We start from the raw sequence: 22,726 nt of genomic DNA, 5'->3' as shown, positions 1-22,726 counted from the left end.
CTACAACAATTATTTTCCTTCTCGTCTCTAATACCATCTTTAAAACCTCTCTGCTAAATTTTCTGTAATATTCTTTTAAACCCATTAGTGGGATCCTTCCCCAAGACCTCATATGTGTTCCTATCAGATAGTAAATGGTTAATTTCATCAAGGGGTCTTCCTTCTCACAGCTTGTCCAAACATTTTGATCTATATCATGGTAGGGACCCATCTACCCTTAAGATCATAAGTATAGAAAATTACACTCCCAATTGGAGGGGCAGTAACTTGAAAAGACATATTTCCCGTAGAGAAACCAACTGGATTTTTGACCTCAAGTCCTACCAACCCCTAGGCCTTAACGTTGACCCCAACACCTCCACTAGGAGTTTCTCACGCTCCTGCACATACCGCTCCCATGCCACCTTTCTCACCCTTCTCCTCCTCCTAGCCGCGGGGGACATCTCCCCGAATCCTGGCCCTCCACCTCCCTCACCCGCTCAACACCCTCCCGCCTCCACGTCCTACTGCAACCCCCACAACTTAGTATCTGTCCCCCTGCTCCCTAAAATCTCCCCCCCGTTTTCATGTGCACTCCTGAACGCCTGTTCGGTGTGCAACAAGCTTACCGCCATCCACAACCTCTTTGTTTCCCGCTCCCTCAACCTCCTAACGATCACGGAAACCTGGATCCAGCCCACTGATTCTACCTCCCCTGCTGCACTCTCCTATGGAGGTCTCACCTGGACCCACTCACCCAGGCCTAACGGTCGTAAAGGTGGTGGGGTTGGTCTGCTCCTGTCACCGCAGAGCACCTTCCGAGTCCTCCCAAACCCCCCCTCCCTATCCTTCTCCTCCTTCGAGGCCCACTGCCTCCGACTATTCTCCCCAACCCCCCTGAAGATTGCTGTGATATACCGGCCTCCTGGATCCATACCACGCTTCCTGGATGACTTCTCCTCCTGGCTACCCTTCTTCCTCTCCTCTGAGCTACCCACCATCATTCTTGGGGATTTCAACATCCCTGTCAACCTCGACAACCCGGACACAGCCCGTCTCCTCCACCTAACCTCCTCCTTTGCACTTGCACAGTGCATACAATCCACCACCCACTCCGACGGAAATATCCTGGACCTTGTCTTCTCCAACCGCTGCGCTCCCCACAACCTCACTAACACCCCCTTCCCTCTCTCTGACCACAACCTGATCACCTTCTCTATCTCCTCGTCCTCCAACGCCTACCCCTCCAAATGTCACACTACTACCAGCCGTAACCTCCGCAACCTTAACCCTGCCTCCCTCCACTCTGCAGCTGATCAACTCCACGACCGCATCCTCCCCCTGTCCTGCCCCGATTTGGCTTTGACCGCCTACAACAATGCGCTCTCAACAGCCCTTGACTCACTAGCGCCTTTAACCACACGCAACATCAGACCCCGACCGTTCCAGCCCTGGCAGACTGATCACACCAAAACCCTCAAACGACACAGTCGTGCCCTGGAGCGACTATGGCGCAAAACCAAATCCCAACAAGCCTTCACCCGCTACAAATCTGCCTTCCGCACCTACACCTCCTCCCTCCATGCTGCCAAACAGGCCTACTTCTTGACCCTCATCAAGGCCCTCTCCTCCAATCCTCGCCGACTCTTCTCTGCCTTCAACTCTCTACTCTCTCCACCCCCACCTCCACCCAGCACCTCACTCACTGCCCTTGAGATTGCCAATCACTTCAAAAACAAAATTGACACAATTCGCAAGGACATTGCCGCAACTCACACGCCCTCTCAACCCGTCCCCTCTCACACAGTTACCCCCTTATCCCCCCTCCCCCTCGACATAACCCGCAGGGACTTCGTCGCTGCTCAAACTCTCTCCAACCCCCTTCACCCTCACTCAGCTACCCCCTCATCACCCCTCTCCCACAGCCCCACCACTGCTCTGACCTCCTCTTCCACCCCACCCTACATTCCTCATACTGAAGCTCCCCCAACACTCCACACCTTTGACCTTACTACCATCGAGGAAGTCTCCAAGATCCTCTCTGATGCCCGCCTCACCACCTGCCCCCTCGACCCTATCCCCTCACAACTCCTACGACCTTCCTCCTCCTCCATCCTATGCTCCCTCACCCACATCTTCAATCTCTCCCTCTCCTCAGGCACTTTCCCCTCCCCTCTGAAACATGCACACATCACCCCCATACTTAAAAAGCCCTCCCTGGACCCCAATGACCCGAACAACCTCAGACCCATCTCCCTGCTCCCATTTACATCTAAACTCCTCGAGCGCCTATTCTACACCCGCCTATGCTCTCACCTCAACGACAACAACCTCCTCGATCCCCTACAGTCCGGCTTCCGTCCCCTACACTCCACCGAAACTGCCTTACTCAAACTCTCCAACGACCTGCTAACCGCCAAAGCTAATGGCCACTATTCAGTGCTCCTACTCCTTGACCTCTCTGCGGCCTTCGACAGTCGACCACCCCCTTCTCCTCAAAAAACTACACTCCCTCGGCCTCAGAGATTCTGCTCTCTCCTGGCTCTCATCCTACCTGTCACAACGCTCCTTCAGCGTTACCTATAATGCTACCACCTCCCCCTCACTCCCCCTCTCTGTTGGGGTCCCTCAAGGCTCTGTCCTCGGGCCCCTTCTCTTCTCCATCTATACCTCCTCCCTTGGCCAACTCATACACTCTCACGGCTTCAACTACCACCTCGATGCCGACGACACACAAATCTATCTCTCAACCCCCCACCTCACCCCCTTGGTCTCAGCCCGAATCACACACCTACTGAGCGACATATCAGACTGGATGTCGCTCCACTTCCTTAAATTGAACCTCTCCAAAACCGAGTTTCTTGTCTTCCCCCCAGCCCGGACACCACCCCCCATTGATTTCTCCATCACATCCAACAACGCTACCATCAAACCCGCCCTGCAGGCCAGAGTACTGGGTGTCATTCTGGACTCCAACCTATCCTTCCAGCCCCAAGTCCAATCTTTAACAAACTCGTGCAGACTCCACCTCCGCAACATCGCCAAAATCCGCACGTTCCTAACCCCAGAAACCACTAAACAGCTCATCCACTCCCTCATCATATCACGACTCGACTACTGCAACTCCCTCCTCACTGGCCTGCCTCGCCGCTGGCTATCCCCTCTTCAGTCCATCCTGAACACGGCTGCCAGACTCATTCACCTTTCCAACCGCACTGTCTCCGCCACCCCCCTCTGCCAATCCCTCCACTGGCTTCTGATTGCGCAACGGATCAAATTCAAAATCCTAACGCTGACGTACAAAGCTGTCCACCATACTGCCCCGAACTACATCACTGACCTAATATCCAAGTACCGCCCAACACGCACACTCCGCTCCTCACAAGACCTCCTTCTCTCTAGTTCCCTGGTCTCCTCCTCCCATGCCCGCCTCCAGGACTTCTCCAGGGTGTCACCCATCCTCTGGAACTCCCTGCCCCAACCCATCAGATTATCACCTACTCTCCTCTCCTTTAGGCGCACCCTGAAAACCCATCTCTTCAGGGAAGCCTACCCCACCCCCTGCTAACTTGCCGACCTCCTCCACTCTTTCTACCACTCCATCCCCCACAGCTATCTCCTCCTGTGCCACCACCCCCTCCCTCCTAGATTGTAAGCTCGAAAGAGCAGGGCCCTTGATCCCCTCATGTTTTGCATTGTATTGGTATTGTTCTGTCACATGTTCTGTCTCCCTTTTGTAATGTACAGCGCTGAGCGAACTATTGGCGCTTTATAAATACTGTATAATAATAATAATAATATTAATTCTTTAATTAATAATAATTGAGTTATAAATATTATTTTTATTTACTGTGTATATTGATTTGAATGCTGAGATATTTCCCTTTATTGTGTATAGTTATACCACCTAATAAGTTTCATGAGTTCATTTATATTGTTTATTTTTTTATGATATATACTTTGCATCATTCATTTTTTAATAATTATTTCATTATCATTTTTAGTACATTTCTGATGAACATTATATATATTTATTTCTGTTTTTGTGGTAACACTGTTCATCTTTTTTATGCTCAGTGAATTCGTTCATTTTATACATTTGTAGCGTCCTGGTGTATCCACAAGATGGCGTTATCAGTAATTCTGATTCACATCAGGTCAGGGTGGATTTGATTTAAATCACGATTTAAATCACTAGTCAGTAAGGCTTGATTTAAATCCTAGTTTTCTACATGAAGACTAATTCTTGCTGGTATAACTTTAATATACAAGTAGATGAAGATTTTTAGAATAACAACTTTTCATATTAGTTTTTTTATCCCCAGTTTAATAGGTTAATCATTCATATTTGGACCACTTTTCTGTTGTACTTAGGAAGGAGAAAAATAATCATTCCCTTAATAATAACAATTTAAATAGATTTATTCAACTGAAACAATAACATTCCAGCAGATGTGATTTGCTTAAACATCCATGTTTGTTAACTAATTTGGCTAAACAAAATATATATATTTTAAGAAACAGACTGTCAGCCCCTTCCTCCTCACACTTAGTTTCACTTTCTTCTTGTGCAGATCTATTCCACTCCAAACAATCAGAAAAATATTGTTTCTATTCTATTTACTGAACTTCTTGAAACTTAGCAGTGAAGGGGTTGATTCTGTATTCAGAGGTTTGTAGAAGTTAGGATGAAGGTCTTTTTCTTAACTCTGTTCATGTTATAACATTTTTGCTGTGAAGAAGAGGCATGTGATCTCCGCTGAGTCAAATTCAGTTTTGAGAACTGCAAAAGTAAACCAAGAATCTGTGATAATATCTTGTAGGCAGAGAAACTGCCCAATAATCTTACAAACACCTCTGGAAGAGCCTGACATTGTGAATGGATTCATGGAATTTATTTACCAAAAAAATGAAACATATACAGCCTTATTCTACATAATTAAAAAACGAATCTTTATTTCATGATGGAATAACCTTTGGATGGTAATATATTTTCCTCAAAAAGCATTTTATTCAAAAAAATCTGATTTAAATCAAACAAATCCGATTTAAATCAAAAAAATCCGATATTTTTGATTTTTTTTAAAAAATCATTGATTTTTATCCACCCTGCATCAGGTGTTTTCGCTAGCATGCTATATTGTTCCGAAGCTCCTTTTTCCTATATATCTGGTGACGGCTGACGTTGCACGACTGTTCTCCAATCCCAGAGGATGCCATTGTTGGAGAAATGCGCATGTGACGTCACCACGTCCCGGTCGGTGGTCTGACACCGCAGGAATTTTAAATGTTTACACTGCCTTTATGCACCTTATTTATGTAAGTGCAATACTTTAATAAATGTTCTATAAAACTCAGTTTTGTCAACATTATGAAAAATGTTCTTGTGTTCATTGAGATATTGATGAAAATCTTACTTTTCAAAAGAGGTGTACTCATTTATGCTGAGCACTGTATATACAGTGCATCCTGAAAGAATTTACAGTGCTTACATTTTGCCATATTTTGTTATGTTACAGCCTTATTCCAAAATGGATTAAATTCATTTTTTTCCTCAACATTCTACAAACAATACCCCATAATGACAACATGAAAGAAGTTAATTTTGAAATCTTTGCAATTTATTAAAAATAAATTCTTTGCTGGTATATCGGGTCGCACTATCAAGTTTTCTTCTTCTGTTTTAAACCTTTCCTTGCATGATGTGGAGAGCTGCCTGATGTGCTGATTCCTTACAGTTGTCCATCTCCTATTCATCGCCTTGATACAGCTAACTAGGGTGTCATTGTGGAATCTGAACACCATATGCTCGTTTGATCCCTTGATTGGAGATCGAAGTGTCTGGTAAGAGGCTGACTTTTTTTCTTTTGTGTCAAGCATTTGTGGACACCTATGCACTTTCCGTTGGAGGATTTCTTTTAGCACACAGCACTGTGTTATTGGATTTTGGGACTCATTATTTAATATATGAATGTGGACTTATATCACTTTAATTTATTTCTGCACATTTTTTATGTAGCAGCATTTATTTGATTATTGTTGATGATTATTTAGTGTAGAGCGCACTAATTTTTTTATATGTTTTGTATTTTCTAGTGTTCAGGGAAAGAGTAGCAGCAGCAATCCTCACAATTTGTAGAGTTAAGACCACAGAATACCAGGGTGCAGTGATATGGCTTACTGAAGAGCTTCTTCAACTTTCACAGCCCCGAGTGATCCCTGTGTCAGCTCCTGGGAGGGGGAATTTTATCTTGATTGATTCTTCTTTGACCTGCTGGACCACTCCTTCACTACATGAGGGCGCTTGATTTTCATCTTTCCCAGCTATTTCCATGACCAGACCAGAAAGGAGAGGGGAATCCTCAGGATATATATTCACATGCGTATTACTTATACGCTTTCTGGTTAGTGCGCATTCCTATCACTTGCACTGGGAATCAACGAGCACCTTTTATTGGACTGTGTTTTATTATTATCATTTATGATTTACCAGTAGCGCTGCATTTTGTATATATATAGTCCACTAATTGTTTCACTATTATTTTATAAAATTTTTTTCAGACATTTACTAACGTATTGCATTGTTTGGGGTGTAGCGCAGGTTTTTCTCCTTTTTTTTTCTATCTTTCACTACCTTCCAACCCCGATGTCCTATGCCATGGAACTGCGCTGTAACAAGAGGAGCACTGTGACATGGGAGTTCTATTATACCTCCCTCTGACATTAGATCATTTGCGTCTAATGTAACCCTTTTTGTTGCCAGTATGTTACATCCTCTTTAGTTGCTGTATATTGCAGCCCCTTAAGAGAAGAATGTTCCGGTAGCATAAGTGGATCCAAAATGGCCATAGTGAGTTTTGCAAAAATTGTTGCTGTAGGGCGGCACTGCAGTCAGCATTGCATTACCTTTGGCTACAAAATCAGAGGACGTTGTGTGTGCCTTACATTTCATTACCGCAATGGACGTAAGTTTATGAATGGTTTCTAAAAGATTGTTTATTAGGTCCGCATGTGATATTCCTTTTCCATCTGCAGTAGTGAATCCCCGTCTCTGCCACATTGAACAACTCCGAAAGCATACCTAGAATCGGTGAAAACATTTACATCTTGATTCTCAAAATGTTCACAAGCTCTTGTTAAAGCAATCCATTCTGCTGCTTGTGCTGATTTGTAAGTGAGGGGTAGTGCCTCATGAACGAGGTCAGGTAACTGAACCACTGCATACCCTGTTATAAAGTGTCTTGGAAATTCGCTTTAACGAATTTCTCCTTACCGTGAGTACTCGCAGTTGGATGCGCAGAAATCCCCCATAAAGCTGTGTGAATCTCGCTTACCACGACTGCAGCCAAACTACACGATTCCTGCCCATCCAAATACTTTGGTCCTGTTGATTTGTAGGTGATGGAGCTCCGTTACCCTAGAATGATCACACGACACTCTAAGGCTGGTTGCAATCCACATAAGGGCCGGCTTTAGGCTCAGCTCTCTGTTTTTATTAAGAATACACACATGCCCCCCCACATGAATAAAGTCAATCCCTCCCACCGAACAATACAATGGGGATTGCCTATACACAGGATGTACATTCCAATTGGAGCATAGCCTTTGCTATTATCTATCACTGGTCCTCCCCCATGAACCTTCTGAGGTCAGCAGACTTCCTCCCCTTCCCCCCTATGAGCCATCTGAGGTCATATTTCCTGTCCTACTAGCTTCTATTGGTATGTAAAATTCTCTGCACAAGCACTCCCTAAAAATATCAGTCTGTACCTGGATGGGCCCGATACGATCTTTATTAAAACACATCCATCCAAGATACAGTTTCAAGTTGGTAATGGGTTGTAAGATATGCATAAGCCTACACGTGGAGTTCACACCGCTTGCGCATTGCGTTATGAAGCCCACGTGGTACCATGCTGCTGATATGTGGATACAGGCCCACGGTCTACTGACAGCAGCATTCGCATGGAATGCCGTGGTGGTATACACGCCGGTCTATAAGCGCAGATCTGCCATCTCATCCATTACCAAGCTGAGTACTGTAATACATACATTGTACATGCGCATGGCCCAATTGCAGCCTTCAGAGCTTTAATTAAGCCACACGAGAGACATATGAATAACACGAATATATGACACATTTAAAGTTCGACCAACAATACAAAATTTCCATGACAAAAGGTATCATCTGAAGGACCATCTACAAATATGTCCATATACGCCCCTCCAGTCCATCATGAATACTGCTGCCAGGATCATCCACCTTACCAACAGTTCAGTGTCTGCTACCCGTCTCTGCCAATCCATCCACTGGCCTCCGCCGTTCTATGCCAATCCATCCACTGGCCTCCGCCGTTCTATGCCAATCCATCCACTGGCCTCCGCCGTTCTATGCCAATCCATCCACTGGCCTCCGCCGTTCTATGCCAATCCATCCACTGGCCTCCGCCGTTCTATGGCAATCCCTCCACTGGCCTCCGCCGTTCTATGGCAATCCCTCCACTGGCCTCCGCCGTTCTATGGCAATCCCTCCACTGGCCTCCGCCGTTCTATGGCAATCCCTCCACTGGCCTCCGCCGTTCTATGGCAATCCCTCCACTGGCCTCCGCCGTTCTATGGCAATCCCTCCACTGGCCTCCGCCGTTCTATGGCAATCCCTCCACTGGCCTCCGCCGTTCTATGGCAATCCCTCCACTGGCCTCTGCCGTTCTATGCCAATCCCTCCACTGGCCTCCACCGTTCTATGCCAATCCCTCCACTGGCCTCCACCGTTCTATGCCAATCCCTCCACTGGCCTCCACCGTTCTATGCCAATCCCTCCACTGGCCTCCACCGTACTATGCCAATCCCTCCACCGTACTATGCCAATCCCTCCACTGGCCTCCACCGTACTATGCCAATCCCTACACTGGCCTCCACCGTTCTATGCCAATCCCTACACTGGCCTCCACCGTTCTATGCCAATCCCTACACTGGCCTCCACCGTTCTATGCCAATCCCTCCACTGGCCTCCACCTTTCTATGCCATTCCCTCCACTGGCCTCCACCGTTCTATGCCATTCCCTCCACTGGCCTCCACCGTTCTATGCCAATCCCTCCACTGGCCTCCACCGTTCTATGCCAATCCCTCCACTGGCCTCCACCGTTCTATGCCAATCCCTCCACTGGCCTCCACCGTTCTATGCCAATCCCTCCACTGGCCTCCACCGTTCTATGCCAATCCCTCCACTGGCCTCCACCGTTCTATGCCAATCCCTCCACTGGCCTCCACCTTTCTATGCCAATCCCTACACTGGCCTCCACCCCCTATGCCAATCCCTCCACTGGCCTCCATCGTTCTATGCCAATCCCTCCATTGGCCTCCACCGTTCTATGCCAATCCCTCCGCTGGCCTCCACCCCTCTCTGCCAATCCCTCTACTGGCCCTCTGTGGGGCTAACAACCCCAAACACACCTCCAATACGACCACCACTGCCTTGATAAAGAAGCTGAGTGTAAGGCTACGTTCACACTAGCCTTGTGTGCAGGCGGCAGAGAGGCGTTTGGGAAGCGTTTTTACCGCTTCCCAAACGCCTCTGCCAATTCTGCACATTACAGCACATGGTGCTGTTCTAACAGGAGCGGACGCCTCTGGTCGAGTCAGGAGGCTTTGAAGCCTCCTATTCTCGTCTATGGTGCCGCTCCGCAAACGCCCGGCCGGCGTTTGCGGTGCGGTTGCGACGCGTTTGCGGAGCGGTAACACCATCAAATGCATTATAGGCGTTTGTGGGGCGTTATTAACGCTCGTCAAACGCCTAGCAACCGCCGCTAAACCGCGCATGCGGCGCGTTTGCCGAGCGTTAAAAACGCTCCGCAAACACTGGACCAACGCTTGCCAAACGCTATAGGGGCGTTTGGCAAGCGTTGGCAAAACAGCCTAGTGTGAACGAGCCCTAAAGGTGATGGACTGGCCAAGCATGTCTCCAGACCTAAACCCTATTGAGCATCTGTGGGGCATCCTCAAACAAAAGGTGGAGGAGCGCAAGGTCTCTAACATCCACCAGCTTCGTGATGTCGTCATGGAGGAGTGGAAGAGGACTCCAGTGACAACCTGTGAAGCTCTGGTGAACTCCATGGCCAAGAGGGTTAAGGCAGTGCTGGAAAATAATGGCGGCCACACAAAATATTGACACTTTGGGCCCAATTTGGACCTTGTCACTTAGGGGTGGACTCACTTTTGTTGCCAGCGGTTTAGACATTAACCACCTCCCGTCTGGCCCTTGTATATAAATGGCCAGACGTTGGCAGTGCAGGGTCGGGTGGCCATTTATAAACGGTCTCCACCCCGATCCGGTGCCCGCTGTGTCCTCCGGACACAGTGGAACACCGATCGTCGGACGGGAGCTCTGTATGAGGTCCCAATCATGTGATCACTGATTGGCCAATCAGTGATCACATGCAGAGTAGTAAGCAAGATGTCACTTGTGACATCATTGCTTACTACGTGTGAAATCTGTGAATGATAACAGAGCTCACATGGTTCTAGGCTATTCACAACAGCCTTGTACCATGTGACAAGCTGTGACCAATCACAGCTCACTCAGTAGTTCTCAATGGCTGCAAGAATGCAGCCAGAGAGAAGGAGAAATGATTGCTTTCACAGCCTTTATGGGTGTAAAAGCAATCAGTGTAAAAAAAAAATATCTTCATCACCCCCCACAAGTAGTACAGCATCACCATGGTGACACTGTACTGCTAGAGTGACAGTATGTAAAAAAAAAAAAAAAAAAAAAAAAGAATAAAAAATATAAACAAAAAAAAATATTTAAAAATTATAATTTGTGTTTATAAACTAATTTGGGTTATTTGTTTTTTTACTAAAAATAACGGAATAAATTTTGGCCAAGATTTATGATGAAATACTATTTATTTGCAAAATTTTATAAGAAAAACACTTTTTTTTCAAAATTTTTGGACTTATTAATTTACATAGCAAAAAAAAATTTAAATCCCAGAGGTGAATAAATACCACCAAAATAAAGCTTTATCTGTCTCAAAAAAATTATAAAAAAATTCATATGGGTACAGTGTTGCATGACCGCGCAATTGTCAAAGTGTGAGCGCCGAAAGCTGAAAATTGGCCTGGACAGGAAGGGGGTAAAAAGTGTCTGGACTTGAAGTGGTTAATGGCGGTGTGTTGAGTTCTTTTGAGGGGACAGCAAATTTACATGTTATACAAGCTGTACACTGACTACCTCACATTGTAGCAAAGTGTCATTTCTTCAGTGTTGTCATATGAAAGGATAGAATCAAATATTTACAAAAATGTGAGAGGTGGACTCACTTCTGGGAGATACTGTATATAATTTTTTTTCTACATATATTTTTTATATATATATATATATATATATATATATATATATATATATATATATATATATATCTCACACACAATATGCACATTTTTCTGCATAAAAAATCTGTCTGTGTCTGTCTACTCTTCCCCCCCAAAAAATAAATTTTTCTGCAAAAAAAAGAAAGTATATATTTTCTACATTATAAATACGTATATATTGTGTCTGTATGTACAACAAATGTACAGGGTATATTTTTTACGTAGATAAACATGCATTGTTGTGTTTATTTATAAAATAATTTATTTATATGTAGAAATATACACACAATCTACTATATATTATATAAATAAACACACACAATATGCACATTTTTCTACATAAAAAGAAAATCTGTTTTCTCTCTCTTTCCCCCCCCCCCCCCCTAAAAAAAAATATAAATTTTTCTGCAAAAAAAAGAAAGTATATATTTTCTACATTATAAATACGTATAAATTGTGTCTGCATGTACAAAAAATGTACAGGGTATATTTTATATGTAGAAAAACATGCATATTGTGTTTATTTATAAAATAATTTATTTATATGTAGTAAAATATTCCCAACACATCTACATACAGTATATATACATGCGTGTTTTTTCTACATATATATTCTTCTACTATACTATATAAATAGTTTTTCTGAAAAAATGTATTCTCTCTATATATTTTTTTATAATTTTTTTTTAATTGGAAAAAATGTTATATATATATATATATATATACATACAGTAGGGATCGAAAGTTTGGGCACCCCAGCTAAAAATTTGTATTAATGTGCATAAAGAAGCCAAGGAAAGAAGGAAAAATCTCCAAAAGGCATCAAATTACAGATTAGACATTCTTATAATATGTCAACAAAAGTTAGATTTTATTTCCATCATTTACACTTTCAAAATAACAGAAAACAAAAAAATGGCGTCTGCAAAAGTTTGGGCACCCTGCAGAGTTAATATCTTGTACTGCCCCCTTTGGCAAGTATCACAGCTTGTAAACGCTTTTTGTAGCCAGCCAAGAGTCTTTCAATTCTTGTTTGAGGTATCTTTGCCCATTCTTCCTTACAAAAGTCTTCCAGTTCTTTGAGATTTCTGGGCTGTCTGTCACGCACTGCTCTTTTAAGGTCTTTCCATAGATTTTCAATTATGTTGAGGTCAGGAGATTGTGAAGGCCATGGCAAAACCTTCAGTTTACGCCTCTTGATGTAATCCCCCGTGGATTTCGAGGTGTGTTTAGGATCATTATCCATTTGTAGAAGCCATCCTCTCTTTAACTTCAGCTTTTTCACAGATGTCATCAAGTTACCATCCAAAATTTGCTGAAATTTTATTGAATCTATTTTTCCTTCTACTCGTGAGATGTTCCCTGTGCCACTGGCTGCAACACAACCCCAAAGCATGATTGATCCAACCCCATGTTAACAGTTGGACAGAGGTTCTTTTCATTAAATTCTGTGCCCCTTCTTCTCCAAACGTACCTTTTCTCATTCCCGCCAAAAAGTTCAATTTTAACCTCATCGGTCCACAGAACTTGTTTCCAAAATGCATCAGGATTGTCTATATGTTCATTTGCAAAGTTCAAACGATGATTTTTGTGGTGAGGACGTAGAAGAGGTTTTCTTCTGATGACTCTTCCATGAAGACCATATTTGTACAAGTATCTCTTTATAGTGGAATAGTGTACCACAACTCCAGTGTCTGCCAGATCTTTCTGGAGGGATCGTGCAGTCAAACGTGGGTTTTGAATTGTTTTTCTCACAATCCTGCGAGCTGTTCTGTCTGATATTTTTCTTGGTCTTCCAGATGTTGCTTTAACTTCCACTGTTCCTGATGACTGCCATTTCTTAATTACATTCCGAACAGAGGATATGGACATCTGAAAACGCTTTGCTATCTTCTTATAGCCTTCTCCAGCTTTGTGAGCGTCAACTATTTTCAGTTTCAGTTTTCTAGACAAATGCTTAGAAGAACCCATGGTGCTGATTGTTGGGGCAAGGTCAGATGAGTCTGGGCATTTAAAACCTTTGAGATTGACATAACCTGGTCTTCCCAGACGATGATTGAGAACAATCCATGACACTGGCATGTCTCAGCTTGGCAAAGGGGGCAGTGCATGCTATAAATTCTGCAGGGTGCCCAAACTTTTGCAGACGCCATTTTTTTGTTTTCTGTTATTTTGAAAGTGTAAATGATGGAAATAAAATCTAACTTTTGTTGACATATTATAAGAATGTCTAATCTGTAATTTGATGCCTTTTGGAGATTTTTCCATCTTTTCTTGGCTTCTTTATGCACATTAATACAAATTTTTAGCTGGGGTGCCCAAACTTTCGATCCCCACTGTATATATATATTCTATCGTGTGTGTATATATATTTACTCCCAATAGGCACCTTTTTATATATAAAAAATATACATATTTTATGTATAAAAACCAAAGGCCAGCACCCTGTTCTGTGAGCAGTCAGCCCCCTCCATCCCTCTCTGTATACACAGGTCTATGGGCATCCTTTTCTGTCAGCCCCCCCATCCCTCTGTGTATACACAGGTCTATGGGCACCCTGTTCTGTCAGCAGTCAGCCCCTCCATCCCTCTCTGTATACACAGGTCTATGGGCACCCTGTTCTGTCGGCCCCCCAATCTCTCTCTGTATACACAGGTCTATGGGCACCGTTCTCTCAGCAGTCAGCCCCTCCATCCCTCTCTGTATACACAGGTCTATGGGCACCCTGTTCTGTCAGCCCCTCCATCCCTCTCTGTATACACAGGTCTATGGGCACCCTGTTCTGTCGGCCCCCCAATCTCTCTCTGTATACACAGGTCTATGGGCACTGTTCTCTCAGCAGTCAGCCACTCCATCCCTCTCTGTATACACAGGTCTATGGGCACCCTATTTTGTCAGCCCCCCCATCCCTCTCTGTATACACAGGTCTATGGGCACCCTGTTCTGTCAGCCCCTCCATCCCTCTCTGTATACACAGGTCTATGGGCATCCTTTTCTGTCAGCCCCCCCATCCCTCTGTGTATACACAGGTCTATGGGCACCCTGTTCTGTCAGCAGTCAGCCCCTCCATCCCTCTCTGTATACACAGGTCTATGGGCACCCTGTTCTGTCGGCCCCCCAATCTCTCTCTGTATACACAGGTCTATGGGCACCGTTCTCTCAGCAGTCAGCCCCTCCATCCCTCTCTGTATACACAGGTCTATGGGCACCCTGTTCTGTCAGCCCCTCCATCCCTCTCTGTATACACAGGTCTATGGGCACCCTGTTCCGTCAGCCCCCCCATCTCTCTCTGTATACACAGGTCTATGGGCATCCTGTTCTCTCAGCCCCTCCATCCCTCTCTGTATACACAGGTCTATGGGCACCCTGTTCTGTCAGCCCCTCCATCCCTCTCTGTATACACAGGTCTATGGGTATCCTGTACGTCAGTCGCTCCCTCGTCTGCACAGCGCCTCCTCTCACCATTCACCACAGGAGACTCCGCCACTTCTCCCCCCTCGCCGCCCCGTGATTGGTTGCCGATGATCACCTGACTCGGCCGCCTCTAGCGGGAAGTCGCGCGCGCACGCTCGACCATCTGCTCTGACGCCGGGAACGCGCCTTTCCCAGCGGCCTCGCGTACCAGCGCCAGTGCGCCGCAGCCAATCGCCTGCAGGCGCGTCCGGCCACGCCCCCTGCGTGGATGACTGCTGAGCGATGGCCGCTGCAGGTGATCGGCCGTCCCGCGGTGAGCTGTGAGAGGAGCCGGAGAGAGGCCGGGGGAGGGAGGCCGGGAGGACGGTGCATGGCGGCAGGTGAGGAGCCCTGTGTGACGTCGGGGGAGATTTCACCTCCCAGGGGGGTGTCTGCGGGATTGTTTACATCTCAGAGAGGACGGGGGAGACACCTTCCTGGTGGGGGAGGGGCTGGTGTCACAGCTGCATGGAGTGTGACAGATCTGTACAGGGGATGTAGAGATGGGGGGAGGGGAATGTATACATAGATATCCCTCCATAATGTATGTGACTGTCGGGGTCCTCCCACATATCGGGGTCTCCGCTACCCACTTCTCACATTGGGGCTGAGGCGTGGAAGAAGAGATGAGTTTCAGGGGGCGGAAGAGATGAGCACTGGGTGGAGTCATTGAGGGAAGGAGGGAGGGGCTCAGCATCAGGGGGAGGAGTCAAATGCTAGAGGAAAAGGTGAATGTCAAGGGAGGAGATGAGTATCGGGAGATAGTGGTGAGAATCGGGAGGGGGTAGATGTCAGAGGAGAGATGATTGGTGGAGGAAGAGGTGAGCGTTGGGAAGGAGCTGAGTGGCGGAGGAAGAGATGAGCGCCAAGGAAAGGGATGGGAATCGGGGAGGGTGGAAGAGATGAGAGGTGAAGGAGGAGATGAGTGGCCAAAGAAGAGATGATTATCAGGGAAAGAGGTGAGTCAGGAGGAAGAGATGAGCACCAGGGGGAGGAGCTGAGGAGGAAGAGATGAGCACCAGGGGGAGGAGCTAAGGAGGAAGAGATGAGCACCAGGGGGAGGAGCTGAGGAGGAAGAGATGAGTCAGGAGGAAGAGAGGGGGAAGGAGGTAAATGTCAGAGAAAGAGATTAGTGCTGGAAGAGGAAATGAGCATCAGGAGGAAGAGATAAGCATCAGGGTAGAAGGTGAGAGGCGGAAGAAGAGATGAGCATCGGGGAAGGAGATGAGTGGCGGAAGAAGAGATGAGCATCAGGGAGGGAGATGAGTAGCGGAAGAAGAGATGAACGTCAGGGGAGGAGATGAGTGGCGGAAGAAGAGATGAGCATCAGGGTAGAAGGTGAGAGGCGAAAGAAGAGATGAGCATCAGTGAAGTAGATGAGTGGTGGAAGAAGAGATGAGCATCAGGGGAGGAGGTGAGTGGCGGAAGAAGAGATGAGCATCAGGGGAGGAGGTGAGTGGCGGAAGAAGAGATGAGCATCAGGGGAGGAGGTGAGTGGTGGAAGAAGAGATGAGCATCAGGGGAGGAGGTGAGTGGCGGAAGAAGAGATGAGCATCAGGGGAGGAGGTGAATGGCGGAAGAAGAGATGAGTATCGGGAGGAGATGAGTGGCAGAAGAAGAGATTTGCATTGGGAGGAGATGAGAGGCAGAAGAAGAGACGAACATCAGGGAAGGAGATGAGTGGCGGAAGAAGAGATGAGTGGCGGAAGAAGAGATGAGTGGCGGAAGAAGAGATGAGTGGCGGAAGAAGAGATGAGTGGCGGAAGAAGAGATGAGTGGCGGAAGAAGAGATGAGTGGCGGAAGAAGAGATGAGCGGCGGAAGAAGAGATGAGCATCAGGGGAGGAGATTTGTGGCGGAAGAAGAGATGAGCACCAGGGGAGGAGGTGAGTGGCGGAAGAAGAGATGAGCGTCAGGGGAGGAGATGAGTGGCGGAAGAAGGGATGAGCATCAGGGGAGGAGGTGAGTGGTGGAAGGAGAGATGAGCATCAGGGGAGGAGGTGAGTGGCGGAAGGAGAGATGAGCGTCGGGAGAGGAGGTGAGTGGCGGAAGAAGAGATGAGCATCCGGGGAGATGAGCAGCGGAAGAAGAGATGTGCATCAGGGAAGGAGATGAGCGGCAGAAGAAGAAATGAGCATCAGGGGAGGAGATTTGTGGTGGAAGAAGAGATGAGTATCGGGAGGAGATGAGTGACGGAAGAAGAGATTTGCATCGGAAGGAGATGAGTGGTGGAAGAAGAGATGAGCATCAGGGTAGAAGGTGAGAGGCAGAAGAAGAGATGAGCATCGGGGAAGGAGATGAGTGGCGAAAGAAGAGATGAGCATCAGGGAGGGAGATGAGTAGCGGAAGAAGAAATGAACGTCGGGAGGAGATGTGTGGCGGAAGAAGAGATGAGCATCAGGGGAGATGAGCGGCGGAAGAAGAGATTTGCATCGGGAGGAGATGAGTGGTGGAAGAAGAGATGAGGATCAGGGAAGGAGATGAGTGGTGGAAGAAGAGATGAGGATCAGGGGAGGAGATTTGTGGCGGAAGAAGAGATGAGCATCAGGGGAGGAGATGAGTGGAAGAAGAGATGAGCATCAGGGGAGGAGATTTGTGGGGGAAGAAGAGATGAGCATCAGGGGAGGAGATGAGTGGTGGAAGAAGAGATGAGCATCAGGGTAGAAGGTGAGAGGCAGAAGAAGAGATGAGCATCGGGGAAGGAGATGAGTGGTGGAAGAAGAGATGAGGATCAGGGGAGGAGATTTGTGGCGGAAGAAGAGATGAGCATCAGGGGAGGAGATGAGTGGTGGAAGAAGAGATGAGCATCAGGTGAGGAGATGAGTGGTGGAAGAAGAGATGAGCATCAGGGGAGGAGATGAGTGGTGGAAGAAGAGATGAGCATCAGGGGAGGAGATGAGTGGTGGAAGAAGAGATGAGCATCAGGTGAGGAGATGAGTGGTGGAAGAAGAGATGAGCATCAGGGAAGGAGATGAGTGGTGGAAGAAGAGATGAGCATCAGGGAAGGAGATGAGTGATGGAAGAAGAGATGAGCATCAGAGGAGGAGATTTGTGGCGGAAGAAGAGATGAGCGTCAGGGGAGGAGATGAGTGGCGGAAGAAGAGATGAGCATCAGGGGAGGAGATGAGTGGTGGAAGAAGAGATGAGCGTCAGGGGAGGAGATGAGTGGCGGAAGAAGGGATGAGCATCAGGGGAGGAGGTGAGTGGTGGAAGGTGAGATGAGCATCAGGGGAGGAGGTGAGTGGCGGAAGGAGAGATGAGCGTCGGGAGAGGAGGTGAGTGGCGGAAGAAGAGATGAGCATCCGGGGAGATGAGCAGCGGAAGAAGAGATGTGCATCAGGGAAGGAGATGAGCGGCAGAAGAAGAAATGAGCATCAGGGGAGGAGATTTGTGGTGGAAGAAGAGATGAGTATCGGGAGGAGATGAGTGACGGAAGAAGAGATTTGCATCGGAAGGAGATGAGTGGTGGAAGAAGAGATGAGCATCAGGGTAGAAGGTGAGAGGCAGAAGAAGAGATGAGCATCGGGGAAGGAGATGAGTGGCGAAAGAAGAGATGAGCATCAGGGAGGGAGATGAGTAGCGGAAGAAGAAATGAACGTCGGGAGGAGATGTGTGGCGGAAGAAGAGATTTGCATCGGGAGGAGATGAGTGGTGGAAGAAGAGATGAGGATCAGGGGAGGAGATGAGTGGTGGAAGAAGAGATGAGGATCAGGGAAGGAGATGAGTGGTGGAAGAAGAGATGAGGATCAGGGGAGGAGATTTGTGGCGGAAGAAGAGATGAGCATCAGGGGAGGAGATGAGTGGAAGAAGAGATGAGCATCAGGGGAGGAGATTTGTGGCGGAAGAAGAGATGAGCATCAGGGGAGGAGATGAGTGGTGGAAGAAGAGATGAGCATCAGGGTAGAAGGTGAGAGGCAGAAGAAGAGATGAGCATCGGGGAAGGAGATGAGTGGTGGAAGAAGAGATGAGGATCAGGGGAGGAGATTTGTGGCGGAAGAAGAGATGAGCATCAGGGGAGGAGATGAGTGGTGGAAGAAGAGATGAGCATCAGGGGAGGAGATGAGTGGTGGAAGAAGAGATGAGCATCAGGGGAGGAGATGAGTGGTGGAAGAAGAGATGAGCATCAGGGGAGGAGATGAGTGGTGGAAGAAGAGATGAGCATCAGGTGAGGAGATGAGTGGTGGAAGAAGAGATGAGCATCAGGGAAGGAGATGAGTGGTGGAAGAAGAGATGAGCATCAGGGAAGGAGATGAGTGATGGAAGAAGAGATGAGCATCAGAGGAGGAGATTTGTGGCGGAAGAAGAGATGAGCATCAGGGGAGGAGGTGAGTGGTGGAAGAAGAGATGAGCATCAGAGGAGGAGATTTGTGGCGGAAGAAGAGGTAACATATGTAAACGTTGTTGGGGCACACAAGTGGGGTATCATCACAAATGTCAGAGCAATATTCCTGGTGGTAGATTTCCTCTGTAAGGCTGGCCAGGTAACCTTCATGTGTCGGAATGTTAAGGCGTGACGTCAGGTATTTGTTTTCTCTCCATAACATCATCTTTCATATTTTACAGAAAAATTGGGATATATATATAATTATTTATTTATTTTAATTCATTAAAAGTTTTTGTTTTTTTTTAATTACGTGTGAAAAACCACTGCGCAAATAGAATGTGATACAAAACATTGCAGCGATTGCCATTTCATTCTCTGGGATCTTTGTTAAAAAAATATATATCATGTTTGGGGGTTCTAAGTAATTTTCTAGCAAAAAATACTGAATTTAACAAAGTGCCAGAAAATTCTTGGTCTTCCAGGTGGATGGGAACTGAGTTTGTTTACATTTTCACACTGGGCTGTGGGCTGAAGTCTGCTGTCAGCTGACATCAGAGCTGGTTCATACTGTGCAGGGATCCTGACAATAATGTCAGGATCCATCCAGACGCCTGATTGCCAGCTGGCTCAGTCTCTTAGCACCCCATTCACAGCCCCGCGCTCCAGTGAGGGCTGGAGGGGCAGAGCACAGAGTGGTGACTGAGAGTCGCCTCTGTGCTCAGAGCGGACCTGAACCTGAGAGTGATCAGTGGTCGTTGATCACTCGGTTCTTGGTGTAGAGCCAGCTGGGAAAAGCGGCAGCATTGGATCGAGCAGCAAGGCGAGTGTGAATATTTGGGGGTTTTTTTTCTTTCTTTTTGTTTTATTATTCCCGCACTCCTAAGTACATATTTTTTTTATTTTAAGGATAGTTTCACTTTTGGGGACGTTACATGTTCCATCCCTTTTTAGGGTGGAATACGTTCCATGTTCCCACCGCTGCAGCCTCTCCCTGATCTGCTGCCTCTAGTGACAGTGAGCCAGGGATCTTCTGCATGCACCCGCTGTCACAATTTAAAGTGGAACTCCACTCTCTCAGCCAACAATGGATATTTTTAATCCTTTTGCTGCTAGCATTAGTAAATAGATAGGAAAGTACATTATATTTACTTCCTGGTTTCCATGCCTAGGAATATGATGTCACAAGTCCCAGGAGTCTTCAGGAGGGGTTTTCTCAGCTCAGCACACCATCCTGCCTGCAGACCTGAGCTAAGGGTGGATGGATTCCAGGAAGTAAATGCTACATGAATCATCTGCCCTTAACAACGTCCCGTTCAGCCAATGTATATAAACAGCTGGACGGGAGCAGTGCAGGGGCTGGTGGCCGTTTATAAACGTCCTCCCCACTCCCCAGCTGTGCACGCTCCCTGGGAGCACGCGGCACCGCGATCCAGTGCCGGAGGACACAGCAGGACACCATTCGCTGTACGGGACCCCCTGTGTGAGGTCCCGATCATGTGATCACTGATTGGCCGATCAGTGATCACATGAATAGTAGTAGGCAAGATGTTACTTCTGACATCATTGCTTACTACGTGTGAAATCTGTGAATGATCACAGAGGTCACATGGTACAGGGCTATTCACAACAGCCTTGTACCATGTGACAAGCTGTGACCAATCACAGCTCACACAGTATTTCTCAATGGCTGCAAGAATGCAGCCAGAGAGAAGGAGAAATTATTGCTTTTACAGCCTTTATGGGTGTAAAAGCAATCGGTGTAAAAAAATAAATCTTCAACACCCCCCACAAGTAGTACAGTGTCACCATGGTAACACTGTACTGCTAGGGTGACCGTATGTTAAAGGGAAAAAAAAAACACAAATAATATAAGAAAATAAAAATGTCAAACAATTTTTTGAAAAATTATAATTTTTGGTTATAAACTAATTTAGGTTATTTTTTTTTACTAAAAAGATAACTGAATACATTTTGGCCAAGATTTATGAAGAAAGATTATTTATTTGCAACATTTTATAAGAAAAACACTTTTTTTTATCAAAATGTTTGGACTTTTTCATTTATATAGCAAAAAAAATAAAAATCCCAGCGGTGAGTAAATACCACCAAAATGAAATTTTATCTGTCTCAAAAAAATGCAAAAAAATTCATAAGTGTCGCATGACCGCGCAATTGTCATAAGTGTCAAAAATTGTCATAATTGTCATAAAATTCATAAGTGTCGCATGACCGCGCAATTGTCATTCGAAGTGTGACAGCGCTGAAAGCTGAAAATTGTCTTGGGCAGGAAGGGGGTGGAAATGTCCGGACTGGAAGTGGTTAACATGGCCACGGCCTGAAATGCTAGGGGATGTTCTTCAAAGTGATTTCTCAGCAAAAAAAAGCATGGAGGCATGGATGGATGGATTGATTGGGGGGGGGGGGTTGCTTTGAATATTAAAAATTAATTAAATAGCGTTTTTGATTTGTGACGCTCAGATGTGGTGTAGTTCCGCTTTTAAAAAAAGTTCTGCGAATGGGAAAGATACAACTACCGTCAGCTGACGACTTGTAGTTTTCCGTAAACTATCAGAGTGCTGGTGAGCTCTCTAGGTAGTTCATTGATGGCTCCGGTCATTGTGTATGAGGTATGAGCAGACAGATTACACTGACAGTCTGCAGGAGTCCTGCATTGCACCACCCACGATCTGCTGATCCGGGTACAATGCTTTACAGACGCCTAATACCAGGTTCCCTACCGCCCTAGAGCAGAACTACCGCTACAGGGCTGCGCAAAATGACACATATATACCTGATTTTTCATGTCTGGGTAGGGGCCGTTGGCGGCTACAGCTGACGATCACCGAATCCCGGCCGGGGATTCCCCGCAGGCACCCGGCGATCGCACTGACGGGAGAGGTCTGTATGTAAACAATACAGATTTCTCCCGTCAGCACCAGCATGCTGCTTTGTATTGTTCTGCATAGCAGAGCAATACAAAGCAGCATGCTTTCATAGTAAAACAGCACATCACGTGAAGCACACAGTTAACCCTTTGATCACTCCAGATGTTGACCGCTTCCTGCCCAGTGCCATTAGTACAGTGTCAATGCATTTTATTGGCACTGATCACTGTATTGGTGTCACTGGGGATGTCAGTAGCAATTAGTTCTCCCCCCAGTGTCAGAATGCCCGCCATAGTCTCGCTGTAAGTCGCTGATCACCACCATTACTAGTATATAAAAAAAAAAAAAAAATTCCAGCGTATACCACCATTTGTAGACGCTATAACTTTCCCATAAACCAATTAATTTTTCTGTATTGGGATTTTTTTTTTAACAAGGAGACATGGAGTAGTTTGTTTTATAGCAAATGTAAAAAAATACTGGGTTTTCTTTTCAAAATTGGTGGTCTTTTTTTTTTTTTTTTTTTTAATAGCGCAAAAAATAAAAACCGCACAGGTGATGAAATACCACTGAAATAAAGCTCTATTTGTGGGGGAAAAGGGCATAAATTTAATTTGGGTGCAATAAGTAAGGCAGCAAAAAAATGGCCTGGTCAGGAAGGGGGGTAAATCCTCTGGAGGGCAAGTGGATAAATAAGTTAAATACACATCTT

At 46.3% G+C, this 22,726-nt stretch overlaps 1 protein-coding gene across 1 annotated transcript in view; it reads left to right on the top strand.

The window, feature by feature from the left end:
* Positions 1–14,973: 14,973 nt before the first annotated feature.
* LOC149446771 (uncharacterized) overlaps positions 14,974–22,726 on the top strand; it is a 47,916-nt gene continuing 40,163 nt past the window's right edge. Inside the window, exon 1 of the mRNA XM_089652727.1 lies at positions 14,974–15,147. The gene's annotated coding sequence lies outside the window, so the exon portion shown is untranslated. The remainder of the gene's footprint in view (positions 15,148–22,726) is intronic.

This window comes from Staurois parvus, unplaced genomic scaffold (genome assembly GCF_062004578.1).
Source record: "Staurois parvus isolate SC_StPar_1 unplaced genomic scaffold, SC_StPar_1.0 ptg000691l, whole genome shotgun sequence".
NCBI classification, from domain to species: Eukaryota; Metazoa; Chordata; class Amphibia; order Anura; family Ranidae; genus Staurois; species Staurois parvus.
Note: the sequence above shows the minus strand (reverse complement) of the source record. Positions and strands in the feature narration are given on the sequence as shown.